General features: G+C 39.5%; 1 non-coding gene across 1 annotated transcript; it reads right to left on the reverse strand.

Moving 5' to 3' along the window:
• Positions 1–525: 525 nt before the first annotated feature.
• Positions 526–633, reverse strand: LOC148547771 (small nucleolar RNA R71). The gene has a single exon (XR_015898722.1). It is a non-coding gene; the product is annotated as a small nucleolar RNA R71 (small nucleolar RNA).
• Between the last annotated feature and the right edge of the window lie 16397 nt (positions 634–17030).

Below are 17030 nucleotides of genomic sequence, written 5' to 3' on the forward strand. Positions count from 1 at the left end.
AGCAGGAGCAAGGACAAGAACATTCTTGTTGAAGCAGATCCTGAACCTGAAAGGACTCTGAAAAGAAAACTAAGAGAAGCTAAAATACAACAATCCAGAGACAACCTTACAGGAATTTTCGAACAAGAAGAGGATATGGAAAATAATAATAATGCAAGGAGGATGCTTGGTGACTTTACTGCACCTAATTCCAATTTACATGGAAGAAGCATCTCCATCCCTACCATTGGAGCAAACAATTTTGAGCTGAAACCTCAATTAGTTTCTCTGATGCAGTAGAACTGCAAGTTTCATGGACTTCCATCTGAAGATCCCTTTCAGTTCTTAACTGAATTCTTGCAGATATGTGACACTATTAAGACTAATGGAGTAGATCCTGAAGTCTACAGGCTCATGCTTTCTTTGTTTGCTATAAGAGACAAAGCTAGAATATGGTTGGACTCTCAACCTAAGGATAGCCTGAACTCTTGGGATAAGCTGGTCAAGGCTTTCTTAGCCAAGTTCTTTCCTCCTCAAAAGCTGAGTAAGCTTAGAGTGGATGTTCAAACCTTCAGACAGAAAGAAGGTGAATCCCTCTATGAAGCTTGGGAGAGATACAAGGAACTGACCAAAAAGTGTCCTTCTGACATGCTTTCAGAATGGACCATCCTGGATATATTCTATGATGGTCTGTCTGAATTAGCAAAGATGTCATTGGATACTTCTGCAGGTGGATCCATTCACCTAAAGAAAACGCCTGCAGAAGCTCAAGAACTCATTGACATGGTTGCTAATAACCAGTTCATGTACACTTCTAAGAGGAATCCTGTGAGTAATGGGATGCCTCAGAAGAAGGGAGTTCTTGAAATTGATACTCTGAGTGCCATATTGGCTCAGAATAAAATATTGACTCAGCAAGTCAATATGATTTCTCAGAGTCTGAATGGAATGCAAGCTGCATCCAACAGTACTCAAGAGGCATCTTCTGAAGAAGAAGCTTATGATCCTGAGAACCCTGCAATAGCAGAGGTGAATTCCATGGGTGAACCATATGGAAACACCTATAATCCCTCATGGAGAAATCACCCAAATCTCTCATGGAAGGATCAACAAAAGCCTCAACAAGGCTTTAATAATGGTGGAAGAAACAGGTTTAGCAATAGCAAGCCTTTTCCATCATCCACTCAGCAACAGACAGAGAACTCTGAACAAAATACCTCTAATTTAGCAAACATAGTCTCTGATCTATCCAAGGCCACTCTGAGTTTCATGAATTAAACAAGGTCCTCTATTAGAAATTTGGAGGCACAAGTGGGCCAGCTGAGTAAGAAGATCACTAAAACCCCTCCTAATGCTCTCCCAAGCAATACAGAAGAAAATCCAAAAGGAGAGTGCAAGGCCATTGATATAACCATCATGGCCGAATCCAAGAAGGAAGGGGAGGACGTGAATCCCAAGGAGGAAGACCTCCTGGGACGTCCAGTGATCAACAAGGAGTGTCCCTTTGAGGAACCAAATGACTCTGAGGCTCATCTAGAGACCATAGAGATACCATTAAACCTCCTTACGCCCTTCATGAGCTCTGATGAGTATTCTTCTTCTGAAGAGAATGAGGATGTTACTGAAGAGCAAGTTGCCAAATTCCTTGGTGCAATCATGAAGCTGAATGCCAATTTATTTGGTAGTGAGACTTGGGGAGATGAACCTCCCCTGTTCACCAATGAACTAAATGCATTTGATCAACTGAGATTGCCTCAGAAGAAGCAGGATCCTGGAAAGTTCCTAATACCTTGCACCATAGGCACCATGACCTTTGAGAAGGCTCTATGTGATCTTGGGTCAGGAATAAACCTCATGCCACTCTCTGTAATGGAGAAACTGGGAATCTTTGAGGTACAAGCTGCTAAAATCTCATTAGAGATGGCAGACAATTCCAGAAAATAGGCTTATGGACAAGTAGAGGACATATTAGTAAAGGTTGAAAGCCTTTACATCCCTGCTGATTTCATAATCCTAGATACTGGGAAGGATGAGGATGAATCCATCATCCTTGGAAGACCCTTCTTAGCCACAGCAAGAGCTGTGATTGATGTTGACAGAGGTGAACTAGTCCTTCAATTGAATGAGGACTCCCTTGTGTTTAAAACTCAAGGACATCCTTCTGTAAACATGGAAAAGAGGCACAGTAAGCTTCTCTCAGTACAGAGTCAACTAAAGCCCCCACAGTCAAACTCTAAGTTTGGTGTTGGGAGGCCTCAGCCAAACTCTAAGTTTGGTGTTGAACTCCTATATCCAAACTCTAAGTTTGGTATTGGGAGTCTAAAAAAATTGACCTGATCACCTGTGTGGCTCCATGAGAGCCCACTGTCAAGCTATTGACATTAAAGAAGCGCTTGTTGGGAGGCAACCCAATTTTTATTATCTAATTTTATTTTTATTTTATTGTTCTTTCATGTTTTATTAGGTTCATGATCACGTGGAGTCACAAAATAAATAGAAAAATCAAAAACAGAATCAAAAATAGCAGAAGAAAAATCACACCCTGGAGGAAGGACTTACTGGCGTTTAAACGCCAGTAAGGAGCATCTGGCTGGCGTTCAACGCCATAACAGAGCATGGATCTGGCGTTGAATGCCAAAAACAAGCAACATCCTGGCGTTCAGACGCCAGGAATGCACACTAAGGAAAGCTGGCGCTGAACGCAAGAAACAAGCATAGAACTGGCGTTCAACACCAGAAACATGCTGCATCTGGGCGCTGAACGCCCAGAACAAGCACCAATTCGGTGTTTAAACGCCAGAATTGCATGCAAAGGCATTTTACATGCCTAATTGGTGCAGGGATGTAAATCCTTGACACCTCAGGATCTGTGGACCCCACAAGATCATCTCAGCATCTGTGGACCCCACAGGATCCCCACCTACCTCCACTCATACTTTTTCCTCTTCTCAATGTTCATCCTCTCTTCCCAATAAACACCTTTACCCAAAACCCTTCACCAATCACATCAAGCTCTCTTCCCTACTACCCCTTCACCACTCACATCCATCCACTCTTCCCCATAAACCTACCTCATAAACCCCACCTACCTTCAAAATTCAAAATCACTTTCCCACCCAAACCCACCCTACATGGCCGAACCTAACCCTTCTCCCTCCACTATATAAACCCCTCCATTCTTCTTCATTTTCACACAACACAACCCTCTCTTCCCCTTCTTGGCCGAAAAATAACCTCTCTCCCTCTCCTCCATTTCTTCTTCTTCTTCATCTCTTTTTTCTTCTCTTGCTCGAGGGCGAGCAATATTCTAAGTTTGGTGTGGTAAAAGCATAAAGCTATTTGTTTTTCCATTACCATTGATGGCACCTAAGACCGAAGAATCCTCTAGAAAAGGGAAAGGGAAGACAAAAGCTTCCACCTCCGAGTCATGGGAGATGGAAAGATTCATCTCCAAAGCCCATCAAGACCACTTCTATGATGTTGTGGCCAGGAAAAAGGTGATCCCCAAGGTCCCTTTCAAACTCAAGAGAAATGAGTATCCGGAAATCCAACATGAAATCTAAAGAAGAGGTTGGGAAGTTCTAACAAAACCCATCCAACAAGTCGGAATTCTAATGGTTCAAGAGTTCTATGCTAATGCATGGATCACCAGGAACCATGATCAAAGTAAGAACCCGAACCCAAAGAATTATTTTACCATGGTCCGGGGGAACTACTTAGATTTCAGTCCGGAAAATGTGAGGTTGGCGTTCAACTTGCCAATGATGGAAGAGAACGCACGCCCCTACACAAGAGGAGTCAACTTTAATCAAAGGTTGGACTAAGTCCTCATGGACATATGTGTGGAAGGAGCTCAATGGAAGATTGACTCAAAAGGCAAACCGGTTCAACTGAGAAGACTGGACCTTAAGCCTGTAGCTAGAGGATGGTTGGAGTTCATTCAACGCTCAATCATTCCCACTAGCAACCGGTCTGAAGTTACTATAGACCGGGCCATCATGATCCATAGCATCATGATTAGAGAAGAGGTGGAGGTTCATGAGATTATACCTCAAGAACTCTACAAGGTGGCTGACAAGTCCTCTACTATGGCAAGGTTAGCTTTTCCTCACCTCATTTGCCATCTATGCAACTCGGCTGGGATTGACATAGAGAGAGATATCCTCATTGATGAGGACAAGCCCATCACTAGAAAAAGGATGGAGCAAACAAGAGAGCCTATTCATGGATCTCAAGAGACGCATGAAGAAGCTCATCACCAAGAAATCCCTGAGATGCCTCAAGGGATGCACTTTCCTCCACATAATTTTTGGAACATCAAGAGCACTCCATCATCCTTCATGAAATTAGAGAAGATCAAAGAGCAATGAGGGAGGAGCAACAAAGACAAGGAAGAGACATAGAAGAGCTCAAGGACATCATTGGTTCCTCAAGAAGGAAATGCCACCATCACTAAGGTGGACTCATTCTTTGTTCTCAAATTTTCTATTTTTTGTTTTCTTATGTTAAATGTTTATCTATGTTTGTGTCTTTATTACATGATCATTAGTGTCTAAGTATCTATGCCTTAAAGTAGTGAATATGAATCCATCACCTCTCTTAAATGAAAAATGTTTTTAATTCAAAAGAACAAGAAGTACATGAGTTTCAAATTTATCCTTGAACTTAGTTTAATTATATTGATGTGGTGACAATACTTTTTGTTTTCTGAATGAATGCTTGAACAGTGCATATATCTTTTGAAGTTGTTGTTTATGAATGTTAAATATGTTGGCTCTTGAAAGAATGATGACAAGGAGAAATGTTATTTGATAATCTGAAAAATCATAAAAATGATTCTTGAAGCAAGAAAAAGCAGTGAATACAAAAAGCTTGCAGAAAAAAAAAGAAGAAAAATGGCGGAAAAAAAAAATAGAAAGAAAAAGAAAAAGCAAGCAGAAAAAGCCAATAACCCTTAAAACCAAAAGGCAAGAGTAAATAAAAAGGATCCCAAGGCTTTGAGCATCAGTGGATACGAGGGCCTAAAGGAATAAAATCCTGGCCTAAGCGGCTAAACCAAGTTGTCGCTAACCATGTGCTTGTGGCGTGAAGGTGTCAAGTGAAAACTTGAGACTGAGTGGTTAAAGTCAAGGTCCAAAGCAAAAAAAAAAAAAGAGTGTGCTTAAGAACCCTGGACACCTCTAATTGGGGACTTTAGCAAAGCTGAGTCACAATCTGAAAAGGTTCACCCAGTTATGTGTCTGTGGCATTTATGTATCCGGTGGTAATACTGGAAAACAAAGTGCTTAGGGCCACGGCCAAGACTCATAAAGTAGCTGCGTTCAAGAATCAACATACTGAACTAGGAAAATCAATAACACTATCTGAACTCTGAAGTTCCTATAGATGCCAATCATTCTGAACTTCAATGGATAAAGTGAGATGCCAAAACTATTCAAGAGGCAAAAAACTACAAGTCTCGCTCATCTGATTGGAGCTATGTTTCATTGATAGTTTGGAATTTATAGTATATTCTCTTCTTTTTATCTTATTTGATTTTCAGTTGCTTGGGGACAAGCAACAATTTAAGTTTGGTGTTTCGATGAGCGGATAATTTATACGCTTTTTGGCATTGTTTTTAGTATGTTTTTAGTAGGATCTAGTTACTTTTAGGGATGTTTTTATTAGTTTTTATGTTAAATTCACATTTCTGGACTCTACTATGAGTTTGTGTGTTTTTCTGTGATTTCAGGTATTTTCTAGCTGAAATTGAGGGACTTGAGCAAAAATCAGATTCAGAGGTTGAAGAAGGACTGCTGATGTTGTTGGATTCTGACCTCCCTGCACTCAAAATGAATTTTCTGGAGCTACAAAACTCAAAATGGCGCGCTTCCAATTGCGTTGGAAAGTAAACATCCAGGGCTTTCCAGCAATATATAATAGTCCATACTTTGGCCGAGTTTAGATGACGCGAAAGGGCATTGAACGCCAGTTCTACGCTGCAGTCTGGAGTTAAACGCCAGAAACACGTCACGAACCAGAGTTGAACGCCAAAAACATGTTACAACTTGGCGTTCAACTCCAAAAGAAGCCTCTGCACGTGTAAACTTCAAGCTCAGCCCAAGCACACACCAAGTGGGCCCCAGAAGTGGATTTATGCATCAATTACTTACTTCTGTAAACCCTAGTAGCTAGTTTAGTATAAATAGGACTTTTACTATTGTATTTACATCTTTGGAATCATCTTTGGATTATCTTTTGATCTATTGATCATGTTTGGGGGCTGGCCATTCGGCCACGCTTGAACCTTTCACTTATATATTTTTCAACGGTAGAGTTTCTGCACTCCATAGATTAAGGTGTGGAGCTCTGCTGTTCCTCATGATTTAATGCAAAGTACTACTGTTTTTCTATTCAATTCAACTTATTCCGCTTCTAAGATATCCATTCGCACCCAAGAGCATGATGAATGTGATGATTATGTGACGCTTATCATCATTCTCACTTATGAACACGTGCCTGACAAACACTTCCATTCTACATGCAAACAAGCTAGAATGAGTATTTCTTAGATATCTAATACAGAGGACCGAGTCCGAGATATTAGAATCTTTGTGGTATAAGTTAGAACCCATGGATGGCCGTTCCTGAGATCCGGAAAGTCTAAACCTTATCTGTGGTATTCCGAGTAGGATCTGGGAAGGGATGGCTGTGACGAACTTTAAACTCGCGAGTGCTGGGCGTAGTGACAGACGCAAAAGGAGGGTGAACCCAATTCCAGTATGATCGAGAACCTCCAGATGATTAGCCGTGCCGTGACATAGGATTTGGACCTTTTTCACAAGAGAGGATGGGATGTAGCCATTGACAACGGTGATGCCCTACATAAAGCTTGCCATGGAAAGGAGTAGGAAGGATTGGATGAAGATAGCAGGAAAGCAGAGGTTCAGAGGAACGAAAGCATCTCTATACACTTATCTGAAATTCTCACCAATGAATTACATAAGTATTTTTATCTTTGTTTTCTGTTTATTTATTATTATTATTCGAAAACTCCATAACCATTTGATATCCGCCTGACTGAGATTTACAAGGTGACCATAGCTTGCTTCAAGCCGACAATCTCTGTGGGATCGACCCTTACTCACGTAAGGTTTTATTACTTGGACGACCCAGTGCACTTGCTGGTTAGTTGTATCGAAGTTGTGACAAATCATGAATTAAGATTAGAGCACCAAGTTTTTGGAGCCATTACCAGGGATCACAATTTCGTGCATCAGTTATCCTGGCCTTGACTGCATCCCAGTCAAATTTCATGAAGCGCATGTCCTCCTCAGCCTTTTGATATCCATCTGGCTGATCGGATTTAGGCAGAAGCTTCAGAACATCCTCTATAGCCTCTTCAGTAACCAGAATCTGCTTCCCTCTTAGGTTTACTGTTTCTAGGGAAGTTTTGAAGTAATTGCAGTAGAATTCCCTTACCCAAGATGCATTAACCTCAGTTAGGTTTCTCTCTAGGAAGAAGCAGCCTCTTTGTTTGATCTGATCAGAGGTGTATTGCTGGAGTTCTTCTGGGATCTTCAAAGTCCTTTCCAGGTATAGGTTCCTGGAGTTTGCAAACACCGGATACTTCAGCTCGCAGTATCGGTTTGCAAATTTAATGGGATCAGTAGCAGGGAGTAGTTGGTCAGCCTTCTCCTGTGGGGTAAAGTGTTTCTCCCGCCAGGAGTCATCATGCATGAGGTCCAGTATGGACATGGAGGCTTCTCCTCTTTTCTGTTTAACAGTTGTTGCCTTTCCTTTTCCTTTTCTTTGGGTGTCAGACATCCTGAAAAACAGAAAATCAGGATAGAATAAAAATAGGAAAGCAGGTAGGCAAATAATCGAAAGAAGCATATAATGGCAAAGGAGCAAGAGAATAATGAAAAGGAGTTAAGTAAATGTGCATTAAGGATTGTATAGGAGTTAAAAGTCCGAGAATAAAAATTCACAATCCAAAATATAAAAGGATTCATGTTAAGTAGGAAAAACGTCCGTCATGCCTTGGTTAGAATGTTAGAGAGAATTGTGAAAAACCAGAAGAGATGTTTTGAAAGGTAAGTGGGTTAGGAATGAAAAAGAGGTTAGGGAGTTAAATTAGTGAATTAGTAAAAAGTGGATTAGAGTAAGTGGCATGAAGAGCATTTCCTAAATAACGAGAATTCACAAATTAAAGCAACAGATAACTCAAATTCAAATAAGGAAGTTAAGGATGAATCAAATGAATATAGCAAAGAGTTGAATTGAATCATCCAAGATGCAATTTATAAACCAGGAAATGAGAAAGAATAAGGAAGGTTGCCCTGTCATTCATGAATTGGTTTGGTAAAAGCTGAGTAAAGCAGAGTGCAAGTTTGCCAAAACCAAAACAGGAATGAAAATCAAAATAATTTACAGAAATTTGGGCAGCATCCCGGCTAAAATTGGATGTTCCCGGAAAATAAATAGCAATCAGAATAGCTCATATGAATTAAAATATAGCTGCAATTACATAAAGGGAATAAGATCATGGAAAAGCAGTATAAAAAGCAGCATGAGACAAGAAATTACAGTATATGAACAATACTAATATCACAGCAATAGCAGAATTGTGAAAATTAGAAAACAAGAAACATGAACAGTGCAATTAAACAGGCCTAAATCCACTAACCACATCCTAAGCTACCTAACAACCTAGAATCCACTACAACATGCATATCTAACTAGCCTAATGATGAACAGAAACAGAAAAATAGGAAATTAACGATGAAAGGAAAGAAGGGTGGCGGTCAGCGAAACCTGGAAGGCGTATAAGAGAAGGTGGGGCAGAAAGGTGGCTGGGGGTGGTGGTGGTGGCGGCTGACGCGGTGGTTGACGGCGGCACGGCGGCGGTGGCGGCTGTTTGGAGGCAGGGGAGTTTTGGGAAGGGTAATGGGGGTAGGGTGGAGGAAAGGAAGGGAAAGGGGAGGGGCGTTGGTGGTGGTAGGGGGGCACGGCGGTGACGGCGGCGCGGTTAGGTGGTGGTCGCGGAGGAGGGGCAGCGGGGGTGGAGGGAGAAGAGGAAAGAAGAAGAAGAAAGAGGGGGAAAGAGGAAGGGGTGGCGTTCGGGGGTTGCGGTGGGTGGTGGTGGTGGCTGGAAGTTTTGGGTGGTGGTTGTGGAGAGAAGAGAAGAAGGAGAGGGGGCTGGGGGGCGCGAATGGGTAGGTTTCGCGTGGTTGGGGTTATTAAATTTGAATCCACGCGATCGCGTGGGGCATGCAGTCGCGTGGCCGGGGTGAAATGGGCGTCGACGCGATCGCGTGAGTGATGAGATCGCATGGAATGAGTAAATTATGAATGACGCGGTCGCATGAGGCATGTGACTGCGTCGCTGGAAATTGTGCTAAACGCACAATTCCAGCATCATTTCAGCGTAACTCTCTGTCTCCTCTGGGGTGGTGGTGCAATCCATGCGACGCGATCGCGTCGCTCATGCGATCGCGTGGGATTGGTGTTGTGCAAGTGACGCGATCGCGTCAGGGACGCGACCGCGTGGGTCGTTTTGTGCGAAACGCACAATGGCCGCACAATTCCAGCCTAACTCTCTGGACGTTGGGGATTTACGCCGATCTCCAGATCACGCAGCCGCGTGAATGACGCGGACGCATGGGTAGTGTTTTTCGCAAGTGACGCGATCGCATGAGTGATGTGGTCGCGTCGCGCACCCCCTTTTTTTATGCAGGTATGCAAGTATGCAGTATGCAATGCGAATGAATAATATTCAGGTTCAATTGAAAAAGGAAATGAAAATAAAAATAAATAACACGAAATAAAGCTGAAAAAGAAACGACCATACCATGGTGGGTTGTCTCCCACCTAGCACTTTTAGTTAAAGTCGTTAAGTTGGACATTGGATGAGCTTCCTGTTATGGTGGCTTATGCTTAAATTCATCCAGAAATCTCCACCAATGTTTGGAATGCCAATAGCCTCCGGGGTCCCAAACTAGGCATGTGAAGCTTCTGAGCTGCTTCAAACATATTCTCAGGCTCCCGGGGTGACAAATGTCAGAATAGATTCCAGGATCCCAAACCTTGCTTTTAAATCTGCCTTCGTCTTGATCTATATTTTTCCATCCGGGCGGTTTAGAAAGTAGATTTTCACCAAGGTGACCAAACATTTTTCGAGATCCATTTGATAGATCATGATGCCAATCCGCACACTTCAAGTTGAAGCGTGGAACCTTATTGAACCTTGTGCATCAGCTCTGAGTATGAGCCATTTCCCTCTTACTCTTAAAGCCGCAGAGAGCTCTAAGCTGGCCATCTGTTTCAAGCAAACCATATTCAAGTGGGAAAATAAAGTTAAGGGTTAAGGATTGTACCCACTTGAAGCTTGTATTGGGTGGTAATGGCCTTGGGATAGGTGTTTCTAGTGGTTTTGTAAGTTCTACTCCCTTGTGCTCTTCTGTGAATTTCTTCACTTCCTTGCAGACTTCTTCAATGGCATCCAAGTCCTGATCAAAGCCTTCTATGTCTTCCTCGTTACTTAAGTCATAAACGGGAGGTTGAGAAAAATCTACCTCCGCATCGTCTTCGTATTCACTTGGGGAAGATTCTTCGATCTCAGAGAATTCACTTGTTGATGCAAGTTCATTACTAGGAGAACTTGACTCGAGGTTATCATCATCAAGGAAACTTGCTTCTTGGAGTGTTCCATCTAGTTCCTCATAAAATACTTGCCTTGGGGGTTGTGTACTATCCTCCTTAGCATTAATTGTAACGTCCTTGAAAGAATTCTCCACAGCTATGGATTCCCATGGAGGCTCAGCGTCTCCTAGGTCTTCAATCAACTCTTCTTCTTGTGTAATGACAGCTTCCTCTATTTGTTCCAGTACGAAGTCATGCTCTGTTCTATCCACTGGAGTTTCTAGTATCTCCTTCATGCTACGCTCATCATTAGATTGTCCACACGGAGTTGTGGGAGATCCTTGAATGTTCGAACGTCTAGAAGATAATTGACTTATTGCTTGCTCCAGTTGATAAAGGGTTGTTTGAAGTTGATCTACTGTTTTTTTGAGGCGAACCTCTGATTCTCGGGGTGATGGATTTGGACGTGGTACATGGGGAAGTGGTGGTGTTTGGGAGTAATTGGATTGGAATTTGGGTAGATGAGGATCATACGGTAGTGAATGGTGAAAAGAAGCTTGTGAGTGTGGTGGTTCGAAGTTATGTTGAGAGGATGGCCTATAAGCACAGGGTGGGGCTTGTTGGTAGCTAATGGAAATAAAAAGGGAAAATAAAGACAAATAAACAAATAAAAGAAAAATATTTACAATAACCAATAATAAGACACACAATTGCAAATCCCCAGCAACGGCGCCATTTTGACGTTAGGATTTTTGCTAGTAAAGAATTTTATAAAAATAGTCGCGTTGTAGATATAGATTCTAAACCAACAGAAATCTTTTCGTGCAAACGTTTTGGTTGTCACAAGTAACAAACCCCTAAATAAATTGATAACCGAAGTATTTAAACCTCGGGTCGTCTTCTCAAGGAACTGCAGGGAAGTATGTTCTTATTATTGGTTATGGAGATTGTAAATCGGGGTTTTGAAGATAAGGAACAAGTAATTTAAATTGCAATTAAAATAAGTAAATGACTGTAAAATAAACTTTTGGCAAGGTATGAGAAATTATAAGTCCTATCCTAGTTATCCTTATCAATGGTGATGAAAATTGAATCTTAATTCCACTCAGTTAGTCTTTACTTAAAGTAAAGAAAAGTCAAGTGACTAATTAGTTAGATCCTCAAATCCTAGTTAATCCCTAAGGAAAGATTGGGATTATTGAAGTTCAATTCAATTAGCAAAGATAACAATTATCAATCATGTTTGAGTTTGATAACTCCTGAGTTACTGATTTCTTAACCAAGACCAAAAAGGGAAAAAGTAAATCTACTGGAATAAAAATGTCTTCAGATTGGAAGCAACAGTAATATAAATAAAAGAAAGCAATCATAAACTGAAATACCTCAAATAACATTAATTCAAAAGAACAATCTGTAACATGGAAGAATTTGTAAATTAAATTGAGAAAACAAGTAATTAAAAAGGAATGTCGAACCTGATAAAAAGATAATCCTGAAAGCGAATAAAATCCTAAATCTAACTCATAATCCTAAAGAGAGGGGAGAGAACCTCCCTCAAAACTAAATCTAAATCATGAAAAGTAACTAATTGAGACTCTCCTCTGAATGGATGCATTCCCCCACTTCATAACATCTGATCTGTGCCTTCTGGACTTGGATTTGGGCCAAAAAGGGCTTCAGAAATCGCTGGGAGCATTTTCTGTAATTTCTGGTGCGTGGCCTCTGTCACGCGGCCACGTGGGTCATGCAGTCGCGTCAATTGGAGTTTTCCTTGTCGCACGGTCGCGTCAGTCATGCGTCCGCGTCATATGCGTTTCGCTTAAGGGGCGCGATCGCGTCAATCACGCGGTCGCGTCGCTGTTAATTCGCGCTGGCATGCGGCCGTGTCGTCCATGCGATCGCGTCGTTGCCAGTTTCTTCAAAAACTCCGTTTTGTGCTTTCCTTCTATTTTTGTATGTTTCCTTTTCATCCTTTAAGTCATTCCTGCCTTAGAAGATCTGAGACTACTCAACACACGAATCACGGCATCGAATGGTAATAAAGGGTAATTAAAATTATTACTTTTAAAGCATAGAAAACATGTTTTTCACATACATCACATAAAAAGGGAGGGAAAGTAAAACCATGCAATTAATATGAATAAGTGAGTGAAGGAGTAAATAAATCACTTAAATTAGGCACAGAATATATCATAAAATATGGCTTTATCAATGATTCATTGCATTATGCTGGGAAACGAAGTGGAGATTCATCATCTGATTTTTTGTGAAATTTACACAATTGCAAATAAGAACTCCACTGAAGCCAAATTAGCTTACCCAAGCTTAATCTCTCAGCTGTGTAAAGATGCTGGGGTGAAGATGGGAGTAGATGAATTCATCCCAGTCGAACACCCAATCACCAAGAAGTCAATGGAAGGATAACAAGTGCAAGATAACTCCATCAAAAGGAGGGCGCAGGAGTTCCTCCCAGAAATTCCTCAAATTGACTACTGGACCCGCCTAGAAGCATCCGTCACCAAGCTGCAAAAAGCTATGGAGCAACTTAAGGAAGAACAGCAAAATCAAAATAGCATGCTCTGCAAGCTGCTTAAGGAACAGGAAAAGCAAGGGCGCGAGCTACAGGAGCTGAAGCGCCAGAAGCTCTCCCTTGAGGGACCAGACACCCCACAGATTGAAGGAGCATCCACTCCCCAAAACAAAGGTTGTTGAGTCCCAACTCTGTGATAACTTTTATTATTAGAGATTTATTTTAAGAGTCATTTATTTTTTTTTAATTTCCTCATTTTTATTATTATTGGTCTGCTTTATGTTTATTTTATGTCTAATTTCTTTATGATTAATAAAATTTAGAGTCTATGCCTTAAAGTTATGAATGTCCCATAAATCCTTCACCTCTCTTAAATGAAAAATGTGCCTAATTACAAAAGAACAAGAAGTACATGAATTTCAAATTTTATCTTGAAATTAGTTTAATTATTTTGATGTGGTGGCAATATTTCTTGTCTTCTGAATGAATGCTTGAACAGTGCATATTTTTGATAGTGAAGTCTGTGAATGTTATATTTGTTGGGTCTTGAAAGAATGATGGAAAAAGAGAAATATTATTGATGATCTGAAAAATCATAAAATTTATTCTTGAAGCAAGAAAAACTAGTGAATATAACAAAGCTTGCGAAAAAAATGGCAAAAATTAAAAGAAAAAAAAGAAAGAAAAAGAAAAAAAGCAAGCAGAAAAAGCCAATAGCCCTTTAAACCAAAAGGCAAGGGTAAAAAGGATCCAAGGCTTTGAGCATTAATGGATAGGAGGGCCAAAAGGAATAAAACCCTGGCCTAAGCGGCTAAATCAAGTTGTCCCTAACTTGGAGAATCCCATGTTTGGTGCCATCAAGTCCGTGATTCTAAAAGAAAATCATAGACTATTATATATCGTTGGAAAGCTTTGGAAGTTAGCTTTCCAATGCCACTAAAACCGTGTCAATTGAACATCTATAGCGCAATTTATGCCTGTTGGTGTGCAAGGAGGCCAGGGTTATCTGCATTATCCACTTTCTTCCTTTTCTTCTACAAGAACTTTGTCAAATCCGTCCGAATGCTACTTGAAATAAACCAAATTACACATGACTCAAAGTAGCATTCATAGGGGCTTAAAATACTTAAATCATGATTAAACTTAACAAATTCAAATGCAAATTCACTAGAAAAAGATAAGAAAGATGCTCACGCATCACAGGCTGGCAACGTTAGTTTCACCAGATCTAGGTTTTTCAATTTTAGTAGTGGTAACGTCGTTGTGCCTTAGGATTTTCGTTGCAGGAGAAGATTTTTGGGCCATGTTTTAATGATGGGTCCCGATAATGGCAGTTTGAAATCGCCAAAATCACCAAAAACTGCCATTTTATGCAAATTAATTATGGCAACATCATAAAATACTATAATATCCAAATATTACGGTAGTTTTTTAAAACCGTTGTAATGTAAATGCCATTTTAAAACCTTTATTTAGTAGTGTGATTCTCCTACATACTCTTCTTTGGAGGAAAATTATCGAGGAATTTTAAATAAAATCTAATGTAATTGCATTTGAATTTCAAATGCACTCACCTGCATTTAGACGTTATATATACGGGTATAATATGAGATACTAAGGTAGCGTTTGGTGGAGAGACAGAGACGGAAAGACTGAGACTGAGAGACAGAGACTAAGAGACAGAGATTGAAATAAATCTCAGTATTCTATTTGATGTAAAGTGGGAGACAGAAATTAAAACAAGAATAAAACTCTAATTTAATTTGTACAAAGGGTAAATTTGGAATTAATTAATTGAAATGAGGATATTTTAGGTATAAAATGTTATTAAAGTTTTAGTCTCCATCTCTAAATATTTTAGTCTCATGTGTCCCTACTTTCTGGAGGTACTGAAATACTGAAATTTTAGAGACAGAGACAGAAAATTTAGTACCAGTCTTTGAACCAACAAACATGATACCGAGTCTCAGTCTCCCAGTCTCTGTCTCAGTACCTCAAAACAAACGCTACCTAAATGATTATTATTATTGTATCAATTATCATAGGTCTCTACTCAGCGTGTAGAAATATATAATCTAAAATGGGTGAAAGGTACGACTTTCTTCAATTTATCTCCACGAAGAAATCAGACTGGGTCATTAAGATTTATGTTGTTCGGATGTGGTATGGTCCTTCACGACCAAATAATAGTGAAGCTATTTCTTTAGAGATTGCATTGCATGACTCAAAAGTGTGTTTATACCATATTAACTTCTAAATTATTATACGAAGTTTGTTCAACCTCTATCATATAACATTATTATTAATTTATTGTTATTAGGATAGCAGGATAAACTTCACAGTTATAAAATCAGTGGTGCGACTGTTCTGACTCATTCTGTTGGAGGGACAACTATATAGTATTACAAATTTTATAGTCCAAAAGAACAATATGTGGATGAAGTACAACTCGCTTTAGTATGGGATCACCTTATTACAAAGAAGTAGGATTATTCATATCCCTCAACCACTCTTTCCGATTCAACCATTTACATATAGGAATATTGTGTCTATTTTGCAAGAAGAAAGGCTTGATTTCAATTTCCTTTTTGGTAACGGTTTAGTTCAGACACCGTTTTATTTTTTTATGATTTATCCATTGACATAGAACATCATTTTTCATTTTAGATGTTCTGGGAGAGGTTATAGAGAAGAAGAACCCAAAGGATTTAGTTACCAAGCAAGGGCAGAAAAATAAGCAGTTAGGGTTATTAGTGGAGGACATTGAGTAAGTGTTGTGTATTTTACATCTTATGGAAATCAGTTTGATGTACGATTATTTTAATCATTATAAAATATGCTAACAACTTACAATATATCAAGAAAAATTCTATTAGTTGTACCTTGTTTGGTTCATTGGTGGACTTGATACAACCTTATTTAGATGGTGATAAGACTGAACCTCTTATAGTTGCATTCCAACTATTCAAAGCAAAGGAATGAAATAGTATGAAGCTAATGCTATAAATCCCTTAAAATGTTAAATAAAGATTCTTTTAATATAATGATGAGATTTATTGTTTTGGCTTGATCTTTGGGAAAGATTAGTACTCATAGTAGTTTTGACACATCTAACCTCCACATAAATCTCAATTTTAAGGAGGCCAAATTATTTAAAAAGAGGTATATAACTGTTAATAAGAAGTTTGTGGGAAATAAAATACCATGTAAATTTACTCAATCTTCTGTTATATAGTTTGGTAGACAACACTCAAGGTAATAGTTCTTTTTCATCCCAAAGGAAGTCATTATATGTCATTTAGTTCATATCCATCTACTGTCGATGAGCTCAGGAAAGTGGTATGTAAAGTTGAGACACTAGACAGTGTGTTGAATGCAAGTGACGTGAGCATATAAAACAATCATATATCATTTTGAATATGGCCTTATATCATTATTTTAAGAACAACAATCTTTTTCTTTTTTGTATAAGTTGGATTTAAATGGATACATGTATCATTGTTGACTTTGATGTTGGAAGGAATGATTGAATTTTCATAACATGCAAGTATTGTCAAAAAAAATGCAAAAAGATAGAGGAGAGATTTGGGTGTGAGCATTGTCACAAGAAGGCTATTCAGGTATATTTGCAGTATAAGCTTTAAGTTTATGTTTCTGATGCAACTGGAAGTATGTGTGTAGTAGTGTTGTGGGAGACAAAAGTGAGCCAAATTGTAGGGTTGAGTGCAACCAAAGTCAGAGAAAGCTATAGTGAGATACAATGAACATGTTGTATTTTGTTTATCCTCATTTAAAACATCCTCTTAATTTTTTTAAATATTCGTCATGAAGGATGATTCTGATGATTCTTACCCGGAGGTACTAAAAACGGTATTGGACATGAAGTTGCTATTAAGAA

Source organism: Arachis ipaensis, chromosome B8, assembly GCF_059453495.1.
Source record: "Arachis ipaensis isolate K30076 ecotype BB chromosome B8, ASM5945349v1, whole genome shotgun sequence".
Taxonomy (NCBI): domain Eukaryota; kingdom Viridiplantae; phylum Streptophyta; class Magnoliopsida; order Fabales; family Fabaceae; genus Arachis; species Arachis ipaensis.